This window comes from Balaenoptera borealis (assembly GCF_965194805.1).
Source record: "Balaenoptera borealis genome assembly, chromosome: 7".
Taxonomy (NCBI): Eukaryota; Metazoa; Chordata; class Mammalia; order Artiodactyla; family Balaenopteridae; genus Balaenoptera; species Balaenoptera borealis.
Genome location: NC_138864.1, coordinates 113,529,348 through 113,549,351, shown reverse-complemented (window position 1 = coordinate 113,549,351; position 20,004 = coordinate 113,529,348). Strand labels below are relative to the sequence as shown.

Below are 20,004 nucleotides of genomic sequence, written 5' to 3'. Positions count from 1 at the left end.
AAGCCTTATTGAGACTCTTTTCCCCTTTGTGCCTAGAAAGAGCTCACAGGGGACTATGAAGGAAAAAGCACCTTCAAACTTGAAGCCTATTATCAGACTAAGCCAGGAGGTGAGTGGCCAAGACAGACTCTAAATCTACTTGAGACTGATTCCTCCAATATAAACTCTGTTTTCATGATTCCATTTTCTGAACTCAAAGTTTGATGTGCCTCTATTTCTTTTTCTTCTCTCTCTCTTTTTCCTTGGCTTTATCAAAATTAGATGCCAAATAACATAATGGGATATTCCTTTGAAGAAACTGCTTATGGTAGTAAAACAAAACAGAAAAACCCCAGAAAACAAAATTTTAAAACTTATCTTTGACTTTAGATGTGAGACTGATGCTCAAAGCAATGAACTCACTCTTAGACCTAAACAAGCTATTTAGTGTCCACAGGCAACAACTTCCGCGCTTAGAAAGAAAAAACAACCATCTACCACATCGGACTGGCGTGAGGTATAGGAATAGTATATGTAAAGAAATGGCACAGGGCCTAAAATTTGGTAGACACGCAAGAAAGAATGGCTATGATTTCATTGTTTTTAATTGTCATTGGTATTGTCAAAGAAGGGTATCTCATCTAAAATTCTGAAATTTTCCCTAACATGGAAACCTTCAGTCATGAAAAATATCCCATCATGCTCACTTCAAAACAAACGCAAAACTGTGACTCCTTGGATGACACCCATCAGCCAGAGACAACAGAAGTTAAACCTACATCATCCACGGCTCTCCCTGCCTTCAGTACTCCCAGCACACAGTATAAAGGGAGAAAATAAGTCTGTAATATTTAGGCTTACATGTGAAGACATAACTGCCCACACCACTGATAAAATCTGATAGCAAAGTAATTTTGACGATGAAGCAAGAGAACAGCAGGCAGATCTGGGAAACACTGTGGCCTTGGGGCTGCTCTTCATCTTCTCCCTAAAATGAAACCAAATGTTCTGATGCTCTCCAAAGAACACAATTAAGTAGAGTTTTCCTATCATTTCCTATTTTCATGCTGGTTATATGGTGGCAGGGCAGAGGGGGGCACAGAGTATTAGAAAACCTTTATCATGTTCAACAATATGAAATTGTATGAAATTTATGTTCTTCCCTTACCAATCAAATTATTCCATGCTTAGCTTTTATAAAGAGTAGGAAAAATTAGCCTTTAGGTAATTCTTTAGCTCCCCATTTCACTCCTTTTAAGAGCTCCTTAGTAGTTAGTTAATTAAATAATCAAGAAATAATAGGCTTGTCTTCCTTTATTATTTCATCTTGTTTACTGGCTTGGCATAGTTGGTGAGGTAAGGGAAAGCTTCTTTGTTTTACTGAAGTGGAAGACATTTTCGTGACCAAGGGTGAGCAATAACATCAGGAGAAATCATCATCTTTCCTCTTCCTAGAGGAGGTATTCTATCAGCCTGTTACTGGGGATCATCACAGCGAACCAACATTTTGCAAAAGTAACAGCAAAATGTATCCTTATTAACATTTATGACAATTCCCCCACTCTCCTCCACTAGAACTCCTCCACTAGAGCTGGGAGAGAGGAAGAGGAAGAGGGCCAGGTGCTCGGTCCAGCTAGATTAGTAATGAAAACCTAGACAGAACACCAGATAGGAGAGTACACAGAGGAGCTTTGGAACCATGACAATATCTTCCCAAGAAGGTATCAGAGAGAAAGAGGAATTATGGACAGGGAAAATGAAACAAGGCATAGAAAAGAAATCAAGTGCTTATTTCTTAAATAGCCAGGACTGATTTAACTCTAAGGACATAAGGTATGCATATGGGACTGTACCCCATCTAAACAAATAGGTATCAGTGTCACATGACATGGAAGAGACGTATCTTTATCTATGGATGTTCTCCTGAATTGTTACTCATCAACTGTAACTGAAAAGTCAGATAGTCTCTGGCCACAACTAAGCTCTCAGTCTCGATGGCCCACACAAGGTGGAAAACTCATTTGATGATACTGGCAGCAACATGGGTTGAACATCTAATCTTCATTCTTCTCCAATGCCCTTTAGATGCCAATTCTTCTATCTGGTATTATTTAAAATGTGGTCCTGTGATTATCCACCTCAGTATCACATGAAGTGCTAAACATACAGATTCCTGTGTCTGAGCCCAAATCTGCTGACTCAAAATCTTCACAAGAAGAATAGAGTATTTCAAGGACTCAACCTGTGAATAAAACTCTTCTAAAAGACTTCTTAGAAGACTTTTAAATAGTGATTCAAATAATTCAGAATCTGGTAATTTAAAACACTATACCTGATGACTATGAATGTTGACTGCTGAAAATGTAGATCCAGTCCTGCCATGAGATCAACATTCAAGGGTGTATAGGGTCCTCAGCTTCAGAAAAAAGAAGTTCTGCTTTACTGAACCCAGTAAACACAGATAACATCAAAATACTGCCCTGCTACCACATGATTTGCTGTTTATTTTCACTGATCTTAAAAACACTGATCTTTAGTTTTGTTTTTGTTGCACATTAGCCATGGTCTGAAAATTTGACTTTAGTATTTGACCTATGGAGATGCCTATAACTTCTTTGATACAATAAAATGGAATGGGGAACTATGCATATTTTTAGGGTTACCTATTATCTATACAAAACATTGTGGAAAAATAAAGCTCCATATTAATAAAGCTCTGTTTCTAACACATTTGAAATGTATATTTCTGTCATTTATACAAATATGGCCTCTGTTCTCATCTTAGATATCATCAGCATCCCTAACAAGTTCCAGTTCGTGCCCCATTACCAGCACCAGGTAAAAATCGTTCAACTTGCTTAGCAGTCTTACAGGTTAACCTTTTTGTAAATAGTTCATCTTAATATCCAAGAAAACAATTCTGCCAATCCCAGAGAGCTCTTTAAAGTGAAAAACCCTAGTTTTCATCTTCCAAGGAACTTGGCTGGGACTATTAAATGCTCCAAATGTCATTATTATTATACTGACTATACATATCAACGTAACAAACACATAATGAATACACAGACTGTGTCATGCAATGTACCTGACTGTGGGAAATTAAATGAGATTATAGGATGTTAAATATTTAGCAAAATATCTGCCACACCATAGCTTTTCTTACCGATTATTATTCGTTTGGGGGATGACTAGTATAAGTGTGATATTTATCATTGCTTATTAGTATTATACTAATAATAAATTAGATGAAGAGAAGGAGGAAGAAGAGGAGAAGAATAAAGAGAAAAAAGCATATTGACCAATATTTATTTTGTATTTACTCTGGGACAGTCATTACACTAAGCTGTTTATATGTAATACCTCTTTGTGTAGGGGGAATGGAGAAATGGCTAACATATAGGGCTTGGCATAAAGGCTTTGATCAGTTATGGAAGATCTCATGTGGGTTTGACTTTAGAATTTATCCTAGACAGCTGAGAAATAATAAAGAATTTTTAACAAGAGAATAACATGTTCAGATTTGCATTTTAGAAAGGTTATTTTGGCAGTGTGAGGCATAGATTGCACTAGGGAAAGACTGGAGGTGGGAGACCATAGAAACACAAGGCTCTGGTGGTAGTTCAAGTGAGAGATGCTAAAGATCTAAAAAAGATGTGTGGATGGAGAGGAGGGGATGAATTCCAGACAAGTCTCAGAGATAGGTTTGACTTGATGACACCATTAGATGGTGACAGTAGAACTGGAGTGAGGAAGAAAGAAGACATGTTTAGAGCATATCAACCTCACTTCTAATTTGTGAGTAATAATAATATGCAGATTGGTATTCACACAATAATATAGAGCAAAACTTCTAAGTTTCTCACATAACAAAACAACAAATTATACATACACATTATTATTATCATCATCATTATCACTATTATATATCTTATCCAGCAAGAACAAATGTGGAGAATGGATACATGTATATGTATGGCTGAGTTGCTTTGCTGTGCACCTGAAACTATCACAACATTGTTAATTGGCTATACTGCAATATAAAATAAAAAGTTAAAAAAAAACCCCAATGTTCCCATTCTAAAGATAGAACCCTTCCATTTTGAAATTTAAAGACTTAAACATAGAAAACATTCCATTAGCTTCTTCTTCCAGAGATATCTCAATGTCTCCCACAACAAAACTCTTTGTTTCCTATAGAAATATTTTCACAATAATGTTAAACACAGAAGGGTATAAATATCCCCCCTTTCCCATAATCTTCTAGAATTCTACACAGCAAACAGCACTTAATATGCACAGGCAATGAATGTTTCCTACTAATCTCTTTTCTTAAAAACATACTAATTCAGAGTCTTTCTTGCTTTTGTCTACCTCAAATTATCATTGAAATTGAAATTCAAACTTTAAAAAAATGTTCTTGCCCTCTCCACAGTAGTGTGCTTCCTGTTACCGAACACCAGAGGGCGCCATTCAGTGACTGCCTGGATTTGGGAGAGGGGGAAAAACAAAGAAGGAATGGCACTGCTAGTGAAAGAGACTGATTTTTTAGGGTGTACCCTTATCTACCATGAAACATTACCATGGTAACAGCACCAGTTAAGATGATTGTATATTTAGGTCACAGTATAAAAGAAGGAGCTTGAACATGTGTGCAGAAAAAGGGAAACGAAATAAAGTAAGACAAGAATATATCAAGTGTAGAAGGAGGCAAACCAGCCAGAACATGCCTCACACTTTGCTAATTGCAGGTTCACAAAGTCACATCATGCCTTTCAAAGCAAAGGTGGATGATCAACTCTAACTAAAATCAGAAGTTGCCATTCAAACTTAGAACCTTAAGCACCAGCAATCTTAATACAAAGAAAGAGGAACTCATTTGGAGAGACAACTAGATGGAAAGTTGGGATGTGTGTATTCTGAGGCAGTCCTTGGTTAGCTGCATCACAATGGGAAAACCTCTTCATTCACTTCAATGCTTAACATGAGTTAAACTGGATAATATCAAAACTCTCTTTCATCCTTTAGCACCAGACAAAAGAAAATCTCAGTGTCGCTATAGGTGAAAATAGCATCAGCCAAAACATCAGGTGATTTCATTGCCCCTGTTTCCCTCTACCAGAGGCAGTCACTGATTAATCAGAACAAGCAGTTTGTGCCAACTAAGAATCTAGTTGGCGATGAATCTTTCTTGCTTAGGGTTGAGGGGCCACAACAAGAATATGCAGAGTTGAACTAAAAGAATGGGGAGCACATTGTTGAACTCTGAATACCACAGTTGTGATTTCCCCAAACATAGCGGAAAATGTGCACTACAGCTATTCATCAGCACAGTATAAGACGAAGACTGGAGTCCAACAGGCTTATGTTTGAATCCAGGGGCTGCACCTTACTAGCTGTGTGATCTCGGGCCATTACCTGACCCCTCTGAATGCTGGTTTCCTCATCTGTAAAATGCGGACAATAACATCTACTTCATAGGATTGTTGCAATGAGAAAATGAGAAAACTGATTCATCTATTCACTCATTCAACAAATATTTAATAAACTCCTAGGACGTGCCAGACACTATCTTAAACAATGGGGATAAAGCCCTGACAGAATAGATGATATAACATATGTGAGGTGCTTAAGACACTTTCAGGGACTTAGAACACACTCTATGAAAACGCATTTCCAAGGAAAACGACCTGCTTCCTTTGTCCCACACAAAACACACACTATCACCACCACTACTGCCATGTGACCAAGCTGAGCTTTGGGGTATGCAGTCAGTACACTTGCTCTGACACCTTCGAAGGAAAGCAGTCCCAACATCTGCTCGATGAACCAAAGGTAGACAAAATGGGGACAGGTGACAGGGAATGAAAGCCAGGTGGTAACAGTCATGAGGAGGATATACTGACAGTGTTTGATACAGAGGAGTCCACTGAGGAAAACAACACAGGTCTGCATCATAAAATGCCAATCCAACTCAAATATAAGGTTAAATGAAGAAAACCAGGTCCCTCAAGGGAACTGTGTGACAAAATGTTTCTGTCAGTCTCTTGGAGACTGACATTACTCCTACTGAGTAAACTGAAGTAAGATGAAGATAAGAGTAAGAGTGGGGTTTGAGTGGTCATATTTAGACAATTACTCATGGGCATTCTCTCACGGGCATACTGCAAAAACTGACATCGGTGATGGAGGTTATTATAGTGGCTGTTAATGGCATGCCCGCAGATCCTCGCCCTCATTTTCTTCACCCGTTCCCTCTTCGATTCCTTTATTCTATTGCCCCCTCTTCTTCCTCTTTTGCACTTGCTTTACTTTGCTCCCTGCTGTGGGTCAGAGAGCCATGTGTCTCCTGATCAGCCTGCTGTCCTCCTCCACTGAAGTGGGTGCCCTGCCTTCCCTGTGAGCCGGCAGGCTGTGGTCTGCTGTTTTCTTCAAAACTCTGACGCTGCCCTCCCTCTTCCTGTGCCCTGGGCCCTGGGGGCTGGCTACCCTGAAATCAGAATTGTAAAACTGCCACTGAATGTACATCCAAGTGCCTGATGTTGGGGGTTATCTGGGCAAAGAAGGGGATAGGATCATGTTTGGAGCAATGTGGTTTCTAAATGTGAAGATAGCAATCTCTGCCCCCTATGTTGACATACCGGGGGACTCCTTCCAAAGGGATTTTTATCAATGTTTGACTGCTAGTCTCTTGTACATCCATCCCTGAGGTCAGCTGAGAGCTAAAAACACATTCTGTGGTTCTCTTGAACTTAAACTAGGATAGGGATATTCAAATCGACCTATTTTCTCACTCCATCCCCCCCACCCCCAGACACCCTCAGACATTTACATAAACAAACACACCTTTCTTTTGTAGGAAGACCAAGCATCTGTCAGGAAGCTCACCCTTAAGTTTTGGGTCCACGGACTTTACCCCACTCCCGCCCCATTTCATTCACAGAGTTTTAAAACAGTAAGCTGAGGTGGTTGGAATTTCCATGCCTTTGTAGGGTCAAGTTTTACTTTTCAGTTTTAATTGGCATAATTGTTTAGCCTAGTAAAGCATATAGAGTCAATAGAAGTTGCTTATCCTACTGCCACAACTGGACACATTACTAATAGCAGTAATAACAATAAAAATTCACCTGGCATTAACTTATTACTTCTTGAATCCTTAGCTGCCAAATCCTGCAAAGCTGCAACATTGTTGGCACAAAATTTTTCCATCCATTTTCCAAGAGTCTCAAAAGTGCGCTTTCTGAACTGCAGCCTAATACAGTTCTTACTGTGATCAACTGGTTTACTTCTATGATTATGACCTTGTTGTTATCACCCCGAAGATCACACACACACACCCCTAATTGCAGTTTGTTAAGTGTGTCATCATCCTTATTATTTGCTTATCAAGGAAAATGTACTCTATATATCTCCTTGCTATACATATTGCCAAAAATGCATACATATATACAGACTGCCAACAAAATACAATGGGGGGCCTTTGGGGCACAAGGCCGGGTTGAATAGCTGGAGTTTATGAGCTGCCTCACTTTCAGAGCCCTCTCAAGACCGGTAAACCTGAATGGCCTGGAGCGAAGTGAGGTGCTGGTCCACTCCAGGACCTGGCCATCTGAACTTCCCCAGAGAAAGGCTGCCCCCCCAAGGGTGGGCTCTGCCCGAGGCAATCGCTGAGGGTCTGGGGCGCCGCAGCATCGGGTCCCTTAATGCTCTGCGCAGCCGCAGCCAGAGATCGAGCGCTGGGGGCCTTTTCCCTCAGTATCTCCCCCCACCCCACCCTCAACCCAAATTCAAGTTTTTCCCAGGCCTTTCCAATTGCCCCACGGTTTCTCTCTGCAATCTGCGCTGGCTCCCCTCTCCTCTGGCCCAGCCCTCGGAGGAGCCAAGGCCACGGCCATGATCGTGCTCTGGAGGTGGCCATTGCTGCAGGCACTCAGGGCGGTCGAGCTGGGGGCTGCGTGACGGAGCGCGGGCGGGTGTGCCGTACAGCATGTAGATGCGTGTTTGTGTCGCTGGCTGCGTGTACTAGGGGACAGGCAAACTACACGAACCCACTGCCACCCAGCGCTAAGAAAAAGAGCACGAAAAGCAAAACAAACCAAAAAAAGAAAAGATGAAAGGGAACTAGAAAGTCAATGCAGGGGATTCCGGAGCTTGAGGACCTGGAGGCGCCGTGCTCTGGATGGGCTCGCCGCGCCTGGGCTGGCCGACTTGGAGCCCTTGGTGGCCTCCGTCACAGACATTCCGTGGCCGTGAACTGACTAAGGACACGGTCGGGCAGCTCGGGTGAGATGTCAGCGGACAGCTCTGCTTGCCTTAAGCGTTTACCTCCATTTCTCTGCTCTCCTCCCGCCTCTCCGTCCCGAGCGACTCCCCAGAGATATTTCCATACAGGCAACATTGGTCTCAAGGCCTGGGTCTGGTGAGCTCAGCAGACGCTCCTTTGGACGATTTTGTGGCTCAAAGCAGCCTCGAAGACGGCGACGGGCAGGAGGGTAGAGAAAGTGATGGGGGCGCTGGAAGGAGGCTGAGGCAGTGGGTGTGTGCTGCTTTCCGAGTCAGTGATTTCGGGGAATCTTGAATCTTGACCTCTTAAGAGCTCTCCTAGGCATGCAGCCTCCTGCCCCGCGGGGGGCGCCCCAGGGGCGCGGGGCAGAGTGCACAGGTGGAATTTCTGCTCGATCTCCCCTGCTCGGGCTTGGACCGCACCTAGCAGGTTCCAAGAGCTACAAGTTATCTGCGATCACCCGGGTCCTCAGGTGTGGACTGCGAGGGACATTGTGGGTGCAGCTGTTCGCAATCTGTGACCCCGAACCCCGCCGGGGTGGCCCAGAGCCCATTGTGAGGTGGCTGTCGGCAAAGCCCAGGCACGGTCCGGGACCTCGCGGGCTCCGAGCTGAGACCCTGTCCTCAAGTCGAGGCAGACAGCCGACCTCGTGTGCGGGCCGAAATGGGATGGGGTTGCAGAAAGCTTCCTCCTCCTCTGTCTTGGGACCCTCTCCTCATTCTTATTCCCCTGCCCCCTGGCCATGCTCCTTGGACCGCAGTACCAAGCCTCTCTCCAGCGACTTGGCGCGGGCGCCCAAAGGGCAGTTCAGAAGGCGGAATCAGGGGACCATATGGAGCCAGAGGAGCTGGGCCTCCACCCCAAACGCCTGGGAGACGTGGCCAGACCCCAGGCTGGAAGGAACGTGAGGGGCAGGAGAGGGCGAAGCTCTCCCGTCTTTTCCTTGACAGCCTGTCGGGGAGGAGGAGGGAGTCGGGTGACAGTGGAGGGAATGGCGGGCTGGGAGAGGGAGCGATGCCCCGGCCGGCGCGGCCCCCAGGCTACCTTTGCCACCTTCCTCCGGACTCAGTGACCCGCGGAATCGCATCCTTGTCCCGCGCTCTGCCTCTCTTGCCCCTTCTTTCCAGACCCGCCATCGCTGCCCTCAGTTCTCCAAGCCCCAGAAACCAAAGTTTCCTTTCGAGGATCTGCACTTGTGGAGGAATTCTCCAATTCCCTAACACCTGACCCCTCCGCGCCCACTCCTGGCAATTGGGAGGGACCCCGCGGTGCCAGGGTCCCTGGCGCTGGCAAGCAGAGAGCTGAGCAGTGCGCTGTCCTTACCTGCCGCCGGATTAGCTCCAGGTGCCTTCCCGGGCTGCAATATCCCTGGTGTGGGCTGGCAGCAGCGTGGAGGAGCCCTTCGCGGGTTCGGGGCTCACCGGCCGGGGAGCGAGCTGCGCTGCGCTCAGAGTCCGAGGCCAGGCGCCGGCTTGCTTTCTCCCTTGATCTTGCAAGCGAAAAGGAAAAGATTAGCTGGTGCCGCGACACCCAGAGGGGTGGGGCGGGGGAGGCGGGGAGAGAGCGGACCCGAAGGCTCGGGCCAGAGCTGTGAGGCTCGGGCGCGCGCTAGCAGAGTCGCGCACCCCACACCCGTCCCAGTCGCTTGACGAGTCTGAAACCCCTTTGCGGTGTAGACTGGACTTAAAGTGACACTGCCCCCGCCCTCCACACCAAAACACCAAAGGAGAAGCAAAAAAGGAGTTTCAAACCTGGCTTTCACGAAGAAGCTGAGACTGGAGAGCAAGACCGAACAGAGACCTGGCTGGACTGGCGAGCTGGGCGGGATTCATTTCTTCACCGAAGTGCTTGGGGAAGTAAGGGAAGTAGTAATTAGTGTAGGGGCAACTAATTACTAATTAGTTCGGTTCCTCTGGCGATCTCCTAGTGGAATCTGCAGTTTCAAGGCTCTGGCCAACCCGCAGGCTGGAGCGTGTGTGCGTTCGTGTTTGTGTGTGCGTGTCCGCGTGTGTGTGTATGTGTGCACGCGCGCACTCGCTGGAGCGGGTCTCTGCGCCCGGGCACCTTTGGTGTAACAAGAGAGCGTGCGTGTGTTCGTGAGTGTGTGTTCGATTAGCTGCAATGGGCGGACAATTTCTGGAGAACATTTACAATTTTCTTTCAATATGACAGGATTAGTTGCTCCTCCAATGAAATCTTCTCTGCTCTCTGATTTGGCGGTTCTTCCGAGCAAATATGACAGCCTTTTCTCCAGGCTCCTTTCTGCTCCTTTCCACGTCCATCCCCAGAGCCGAGCTCTCCATCTGCAATTTCTACATCAGAACGTTTACAGTTACTACCACCACCCAGTCCCATTCCTGCAAGTATGATTGCTGTAAAGGTGACATGACATATTGGGAAGGACGCGGTGTTGCTTTTTGATTGCTGAAGATGCTTAAGCCCAGTTTTTCCAGGTGGGAAAATATTAGAATAAATCCTCTGTGCTTTGTAAACATATAATCGTGCTGAACTATTCACGGATTATTTATTTCTTTGGGACACTGGCAAATGTGTAAGAGGAAGAGGTAATTTTTTTCTTTCTTATTTTATACAAGGGTCAATGCCTATGTTTCTCTGACTAATAGGCATTAGATTACAAAGTATTTATGGTGCTTTATGGAATTTGGGATCTCCATGAAAAAAATCAGGATACAAACTTCTTGTGTTAAATCAGTCTTATGAGAAATCCATTCCAAGAAGAATACTCATTATTTTTAGGTACTAGTCCCAACTGATAAAGATACAATGATATGATTCTAAAGTATAGTTGAGAACAAGACTTGCTTTTGTGAAAGTATGTGTATATAAAGATAACATCAGTGTACCATACGTTATAAGGCTACATTTTCTTTCATCCACCTTCGGTAATCAAATGAAAAAAGCTGAAATCTTAATTGATATATCCAATTAAGTTCAGTTCAAATCTTGACACCAGGCCATTGCTAGCTGTCAAAGGGAATACAGAATAGCAAAAGTCACTGTCCCTGTCCTTTATAAGCTCCCCATCTTATTGGCGGGGAAAGACAATCAGATGACAATCAAGATGAATAATTATGCAGCAATATAAATTCATTGATAAATGAAAATTATGTAGATGAAAGGGTCTGCCCTTTCTGTTAGCTCATAGCTATCACCAAGCAGGATGTGGCACAAACTTTTTTGGCTTGACTGAAGTCATCCTGAAATAACGCATTATATCCTGTGGCTCTACCTTCAGCCTCCACACCCTCACATCCCACCACCACTGGGAGATTATAAGATACATGATAGAAAAGCAAGACAGCTCTGTCCAGTCTTGACCTCAGCCTCCCCCAGCATTTGGCTGTTTACATTAAATATCTGATTTTGTCATTTCTTCTCTCTTAGGTGATCTTTTGAAAATGAATTCACATTTTCCATTCTTCCTCCATTATTTCTGACTATTAAGCCTCCATAAACCCAGGGAGTTGCTTGGATCTTTAAAATAAAACAAAACAAAACAAAACCACATAGACATCCCGAAGCAGAAAAATAAAGGGGAAGGAATTCCTGGCCAGCAATAGAGAAGAAGAAAACCCAGTGATCTGCTGCTATTTTGTTCTTTCATATCATTAATGCCTTTCATATCATAATATTCTTTCATATCATTAATAAAACAGGGCTACACATTCCAAAAAGAGCAATAAAGCAAAATGCCAATGAAATCTAATGAATATTTTCTCAAACTTGAATAAAATAGAGTCCATGAATAACTGAACTACCATGTTCAACAAAAGTCACGATACTGTGGCCTTTTGGAGAGGAGCTGCAAAAGGAAACAGCATTTTTAGCAAGCAATCAGCAATAATGCCCATTTTCTTCTTCCAGGTCATCACTGAAAACACTTTTTTTTAAACATATACTTGTATCTGTGCCACTCATTGTGTTTTTGGAGAATTATTTAACTGCTCTATGTCTCGTATTTTTAATCCGTAAAAGGGATATAGTAATAGTAACATTCCCCTGGGGTTTTTATAAGGAATAATAGAGTTCATTCATGTAAAGTTTTCAGAAGAAGGCCTGACATATAGCAAATTAGCTATAATTATAAGACTGTCAGTCAGGATTTGAAAACAGATTCTTGGGTCATGCCTCTGACCTAATGAATCAGAATATTTAGGAGTGAATCTTGCCAATGGAAACCATACTGCTCCTCAATTTCATGTAACAAGCATGTTAAACATAATCCATCAAAACACTGACCCAAAGAAATCCCATTTTTCCCCCTTCTAGTTTCTCTTTCTATACAAGAAAAGATCATGTGTATTCTGAGCATTTTACTTTTATTTCTTAAGACAGTTCACTTTCTGATATAAAAGAGTACTCCCCCATCCCAGGAATATAGCTTTTACATTTATTAGTAACCCATGGTGTGGAACATTTTCAAAAGTGCTTTCTAAAGACTTTATAGAATGCATCTATGGGTTTCCTTTTATCTACATGCCTATTTTCCACCTCAAAGAACACTAATAAATTAGTAATTTCCACTTGTGAAGCCAAACTTCATTATCTGCAACCTCAGAAAGTTACTTTTAGGCATGTGCTAAAGAGCTCAGATGCTCGAAAGGGATGACTTTGAATCTTTGACAAAGTTCCTTTTTGAATAAGACTGTAAATAAGATCACCACCAACATGAGGAGAAGGTGAATGACAAGTCTCATTTCTGGGAAGGTGGTGCATATTTTATTGTGCCATGTTGATTTCAATGTTGCAGCAATAATTAGACTTCAGTAATTAGATGCACAAATCAGCACTCTGTCATCATAAGCACATTAAGAGGGTGACGAGTTCAACTCAAGTGATTTCCCACCAGGTATGGCGGCCATAATATTTTCTTAATTTTCTGCTTTCAAAGAACCAAGAAAATGAATGTGCGAGCCTTGCTTATATGGGGAAAATGAGCCAAGAGCAAGGAGATTTTGTCTTGTCTTCATCTCCCACTCACACAAACTGTTCAAGATTTGAACTAGGAAAGCACAGCATTTGTCAGCAGGAGGTTTGGGAAAGGCGGGCTGATTTTTCTGATGTATGCCAAAGGAACCTATCTTTTCCTTGACCTCAGTTTGAAATATAACAATCCTGGGTTAAAAGTGAACCTCCACTAGATGACAATCACTGCTTAAAATGGGTGCTACAGTTGCCCTCACTGTTTTGAAATCTTAATAACAGTCCCATAATAGACACACTATTCTTCTTAGTTATTTATTTTCCCTGCAAACCTTTCTAGAGAGTAATTTTAAATGCTTCTATTCTTTAGCTAAAAAAGATTATCTCTTTCTCTCCTAGAAAATCCTAAGCTTTCTTTTCAGTCCTTGCAATAGGAGTTTCCATATACAAATGAGACTGATTCTGAGTGACAATGCTTGGTGACAGTTTAACAAACAATGCTTTGCTATTTTTTTCCTTCTCCTTTTTTCTTGAAGCTTGGCATCACAGCTGTTTTAAACTCTTCCTCTCCAAGTCGTGGTGGTGTTATCCAAAGCCTGAAAACATTTACTGCTGCTGGGTCTAAAATATTTAAAATACAGAGCTCATTTTCGAACAGGGAATACAAAGAAGGGGGACAAAATGAAACACTCCCCTCCAAGATGTTAAGCAGCTGCAATGGTGATAAATCAGTGTTAAGAATGCAGGAGAAAAAGGCCACATGGGACACGTGTTTCCTAGAAAAGCATTTATTGTCTGGGCATTCCTCCTTCCAGGATGTAGTGCCCAGTTCCTCTTTAGAGGTGAACCTCTAACACAGGGAAAACAAACATTTCAACCACATTAACCTCAGGGTAGATTTTGACAAATAGCTTAAATTTCCCCTTTTCACAGCCTAAGTGAGCTGGAATCTCAGATGGAGATAAGATTCCAGAAAGTTCAAAGTGAAAGTCTTATCAGACTCTTCTAAGTGGGGCCCAAATTATTTGAATCAATGACTGTGCAGTAAGAGTAGGCTAGGAAATCTCAAAATCTTTTCAGTCCGTGGGTTTCTTAGAATTTAGAGTCAACTAGTCACATACTCATGGGAATTCACATAATTTCTCAGATCATATAGTTACCTGGTTCTTAAGCTAACTAAAATTGTCCTTCAAGGGACAGGTGGAAATTTTAAAACATTTCAAAGATATCCTGGGAGGCACCATCACGGAGGACAGCGTCCTCACTAAATTTGATCTACTCTGTTTCTTAAGAGTGACTGAGATAACTGTGACGCACAAAGCAGCCTTTTGCCAAGCAAGACTCAACTGAATGTAGCTGATAATGTCACCCCATATAGACTTTTTCACTTTAAAGACACTCTTTCTCCTACTAGTGCTCCCAAAGAAGCATTCCCTGATTTACTGTGCCTAATAAGACAGATCCTGGACACTTTGCCCTTTCTTCCTCATTTACTCAGCAAGGTGACTGGGATTTGGGTTTAAGGGCCTCATTTACAAAATCTTATGAGCTGTATTCTATACAACCCTGCAAAAAGGAATGAGACAAGGTCCCAGGCGAAGTCAACGTATGTGCTACATTTCTACAAGGCTTTTATTGACAAACGCTTTCTTAGAAAGGCAGTTCATTTTAAAAGGATGCCCAATAAACATGCACTGGTCATCACTGAACATTTTCAATAACAACCACTCAAAATCTACCCTTAAAGTCCACAGCTGACACAATGTGCTCTCCTTTTATTGATGCCAGGATATGGAGCAGACAGATTTCCCTGCTTGATTGTAATCCCATGGAAATGTTTCTTTCTTGAGCAAGTCTCATGTAAACAAGCTGCCATTGCATTGCTTCCTTCTGCAGCATTGTGAATTGCAGGAGACACTTCTGAGAGTAGAGTGTTTTTCAGAAGCCTATTATAAACTACATGTGAAGTACGGAAATTGGCTCAACAAAATTAGTATATCATGCAATATTCTCTTAGATACTAGGGCAACAAAAATAAATAACTAAGAAAGACTCCTGCCCTTCAGAAAGCTAACCTAGTTGGAAAGAACAACAGAAACAGAAATGTTGTTCTTAGGCACTTGTGATAAAACTTTTAATGCCATAATCCATGGGGGATTCAGGAAAGGGTCTGACACTTCTCTATCAGAGAGCTGATTCCATAGGTGGATTTTACATAAGGTACTCTACCTGGGATTTGGAAGCTATGACAAGTTAGACGTTGGGAGTGAGAGACTCTGGATGATGAAACAATACTTAAAATATTTAAAGCAATTAGCAGGAAGATACTGTTAAAACTGAAGACATATATTAGTGACCATATATTAATGAACAGAATATCCCACTCCAAAACATGCCTCTTTGGCATATTGATTATTTTGAGCTGGTTATTTTTGAGAAAAGGCAGACGTAGGAGAAGTTCTGAAAACTGAGTAGCAGTTACCCTTTTGTAAGAGACCTTTTTACATTTGTAAGGGAACTCTCCATTTGTAAGGGTGTCTCCCTCTCTGCACTAAGAAGAGAAGGATGACTCTAAAGCTCTAGAAACAAGTTTTATCAAAGGTGAAGGTGAAAGCTTAAATCTATATAACAACCGTACCCTTATTTACTGTGCTCTTCCTGGTAACCTCCCACAACGGGCCTCTTCCGCCACCCCACCCAACACCTTCTTTTGCCTTTAGTTGGAGATGTTATTTAAGATGGTGGCTTGGGTCATTTCAGAGAGTTACTCAGTTTTCCTAGGTCTCTCATGTATACTGGAGGTATACATGTTATTAAAATTTTGTTTGTTTTTTTCATATTAATATTTTATTATAGAGGAATCTCAGCTAAGAACCTAGAAAGGTAGAGGGAAAATTATTTTTCCTCCCCCACACCATCTACCAAAACTTGGGCACATGCTTTTGTAGTATCCAGGGTAGACAAATGTAACTAATATCTAATTTCCAGAGTTAGTTAATGGAGAAGACTAGAGTAGGACAGGAGCATCCCTACATACATTTTGTCCAGGGCACTATGCTCTAGGATGTACTTCCAATTTCACTGTAGCTTTTATTATACTAATTTTGTCTTGTTTTGTGTTTTGGAAGTAATAAGGTGACTGTGAAGTTACTTAGCAGAGAGTATCTCTGGCACATGGACATTTCTATAATTTGAGAAGAAAACTCTTGGGCACAGCCGTTACAGCTTATTCTAATTATATAATGGCATTGGGGATGAGAGTAATGTTACTAAGAACTGGAATGCAGTCCCTGTTTATGGAATGCACTTAATGCAATGGAAACATTTTTGAGCCATAGTTTATACTTTCAGTTTGCAGAATAATACTAGGCTTATCCCTGGGAATGTTCTCTTAGGTTTCTATATGTCTTGCCCTAGAGCTGGTCCAGAGTGATGAGTGAGAGAGAATGAAAATGGGGCAAGAATGTAAATTTTCAAGGTGAAAGTGGGAATATGCCGCCCAGTATCTAAGAAGAGCAATGGTATATAGAAAGCCTTTTTATCATCATATAAGAAGTAGGGATTACCTGGACAATACTAGGAAAGTGAAGAAGATGAAAAATTGCTAAGTTATAAATAGTAGACTTGCTTTTAGGGCCAAAACATGGGAAAGATGGGATCCAAAACTCTTCACAGAGCAAAGCAAGGTTCAGGTTCAAACTTCACCACTTATTAGATGTGACCTTGGACAAAATGCTTAATCCCTTTACACCTGTAAAAGGAAAGTCAAAATGGAGCTGGTATCACCAAGAGAGCTCTCTAAAATGGACCCAGAAGGCCACTGAGGAAGTGTGACTTGTGTACATCTTAACCCGGATGGAACCTGACCTTTTGATCTCTTATTGTTTCAGCAGGCATCTACAACATCTGCCAGAAACTCAAGATACTTATCGGACACTTACCCTAAAATAACTCGTGACAGTCTATCTACTCATCAAACCCTTACCCTAAAATAACTTGTGACAGCCTATTCTTTAAAGACAAATATTTCCTTTCCTGCATCAGAGTCAATCACAACTCTCTCCAGACAACTTATCAACCTAATGGCTTTTGTCTTTATAAGACCCTGACTCTTTCTCTTCCCTGATCTTACCCAAATCTGTGTTTTCTGAATTGCAGTTTTTAAGACCCCAAATAAAGCTCTTTGTCCTTTGTAGTCTTGATACTGATTATTGTTTGACACACCTCAGTTCCCTCACATGTAACTAATGTGTAGAATCTGCCCCAGAGTCATCATGTTGATTAAATGAAATTGTATTTGAGAAAAGTATTTTGTAGGATGTGAATTATTATTGATGGTGGATACGTAACTAAATTGTGATGTGAATGACTGATTTCTTTTCTCCTTGCCCATTCCTACTTCCCCCAGGCAGGTGTTTCCTTCTTAATTAAAAATAATGTCTACTTAAGAGAATATCAGCCAATATGTGGCTGGAGGACAGGGAAAGTTTGGGGCAGGGTGTTATTCTTGTTCACTCAAGTTATATGAGGAAAGAATATATGTGTAACCTTACTAGAAAGATGAAGCAATCACTAGTGTCTCCTTTCCTTTACTTACTTAGTCTTATCAGCTCCTCGTATGGAATGTCAACTCAAGGTACCCCTTGTCCTTATATGGCTCTTAATGAAGAAACGAAATTTCCGCTCCAAAACAAAGATGCCTGTCCTGCCCTGTGTCAAGCACAGAACTCCCCACAGTTGCTTTGCTCTGGCGTCCAAAACCATGAGTAGTCATATCTGTTAGCTATAGAAACTAGTTTCTAATCCTCTAGACCATAAGTACATTCTGATAGTAAAAAGAAATAGACTAACTCCTTATGAATCTAAGCTTTCATACAAGGATTTTTTTTTTCTGAACACCTAAATTCACAAATGTTCTCTCATTCCAAGCCTTTCTGCGCTTAAACATTTTCTCAGTTGCCACCCTGCTCTTATGTGTCCTACTGATTGGTTTGAGATTCACCAGATAATTTTAACCACAACTCTCTACTTCCTAGTGATTCTGTGTAAGTTTAGACTTGGACTCTTCCTTCTTAAATTTAAAAATAAAAAATCTGGTGTGAACCATGTTTCTCCTGTCTCTTTTAAATGTAACATTTCTTATAAATCAGGGTGTGGTTACTGTACGTGGGCTGTAAGCATGGTAGACCCTTCCCCCAATCACCAAATCAGTTTTCTTTAAGTATATTCAATCTCAAAGTTATTATTTTTTTTTTAAAGAAATTTTCATATGTTGAGGTATGGGGAAGTCATTCTGGCTTATACATGAGTTAACTTGAATTTTTTTTTTTTTTTAAATTTTTTATTTATTTATTTATATTTATGGCTGTGTTGGGTCTTCGTTTCTGTGCGAGGGCTTTCTCTAGTTGCGGCAAGCGGGGGCCGCTCTTCATCGCGGTGCACGGGCCTCTCACTATCGCGGCCTCTCTTGTTGCGGAGCACAGGCTCCAGACGCGCAGGGTCAGTAATTGTGGCTCACGGGCCTAGTCGCTCTGCGGCATGTGGGATCTTCCCGGACCAGGGCTCGAACCCGTGTCCCCTGCACTGGCAGGCAGATTCTCAACCACTGCGCCACCAGGGAAGCCCTCAAAGTTATTTTGAAGTGGATAATTGCTCAGAACTTGAACACCTAAAGGGAATATTTCTCAGGCTACAATTATATGAATATGATGATAATTCTCATGGAGGAATTTAAAAACTTTTATTAAAATATGAGCTATCTTTGGCACTGGCTTATTACCTTTGGCCAGAATATTAATATGCTATAAAAATAAATACATTATTTATATACCATTAAAAATAATACCAACACATTAAACAGTTTTTTACTACGACTACTTAGTGACAATGACTTATTCTGCAACGTTAGAATTGGTAAAGTTTCTTACTTTCTCTCCAGAACTTCTGTTATATTTATTTCTAATCTGAAGATATCCCTGGTGAAGTTAAGTTGTGAACTAAAAGAAAATAATTGAATTAACAGACTAATGAAGACAGAAAAATAGGAATAAGTTCTAAAATTGATTGCAGTAGAGGGAAAGAGATTAGGGTGGGGAGAGGGAATGTGAGAAGACATCTTGAAAAAGGTACTTACCAAGTGAAACTGAAACCAAGCCCCTCTAAAACCTAGTTCCCCTGCCAAATTTATGATTAATCTCTTTACCTACAACTTTACTTCCTTTCTTGTCCTGCCCCTGTTACCCTCAGGATTGAGGAGTATCAAAGAAAAGGGGGGATTGAAACTGAGTAGGACCCTGCAGGGCCTTCCCAGGTACAAAAACTCTTCGTGTCCCTCATTTCTTGTTTGTAGAAAAAAGGCTTTAGTCTCCTAGGCCTTCACTGAATTCCAAAGAGCAGACTCGAGCAGTTACTAATTAGGGAAGTGAGGGAACACAGAAACAAAGGAAAAAGAGTCAAGCAAGAAAAGTAATAATAGCTTAAACAATAGGTCAGTAATAAAACAGAGTCCTAGTTCCTCCTCAAGGGATATACGTAATAATCTAACACATATCTTTGACTTGTTCTGCAGAAAACAAGACCTCCACCCTGGTGGAGGAGGTGACCTCACGCTGACCAGCACAGTAGACCCCAGACTGGTTGGAACCGGAAGGTTGATGGTTAAGATTCCTGAAACATCACCTTGTCACCTCACCACCAACCAATCAGAAGAAAGTCCATGAGCTGCAACCCTCACCCTGAATGTTGCCTTTAAAAACCCTTCTCTGAAAGCCATCAGGGAGTTCAGGTCTTTTGAGCATGAG

General features: G+C 41.9%; 1 protein-coding gene across 1 annotated transcript in view; it reads right to left on the bottom strand.

The window, feature by feature from the left end:
- Window positions 1-20,004, bottom strand: part of CHRM2 (cholinergic receptor muscarinic 2) — a 417,083-nt gene that overhangs the window by 156,024 nt on the left and 241,055 nt on the right. Inside the window, exons 3-4 of the mRNA XM_082398096.1 lie at window positions 10,012-10,107; window positions 9,584-9,749 (exon numbers count right to left, since the gene is read on the bottom strand). The gene's annotated coding sequence lies outside the window, so the exon portion shown is untranslated. The remainder of the gene's footprint in view (window positions 1-9,583; window positions 9,750-10,011; window positions 10,108-20,004) is intronic.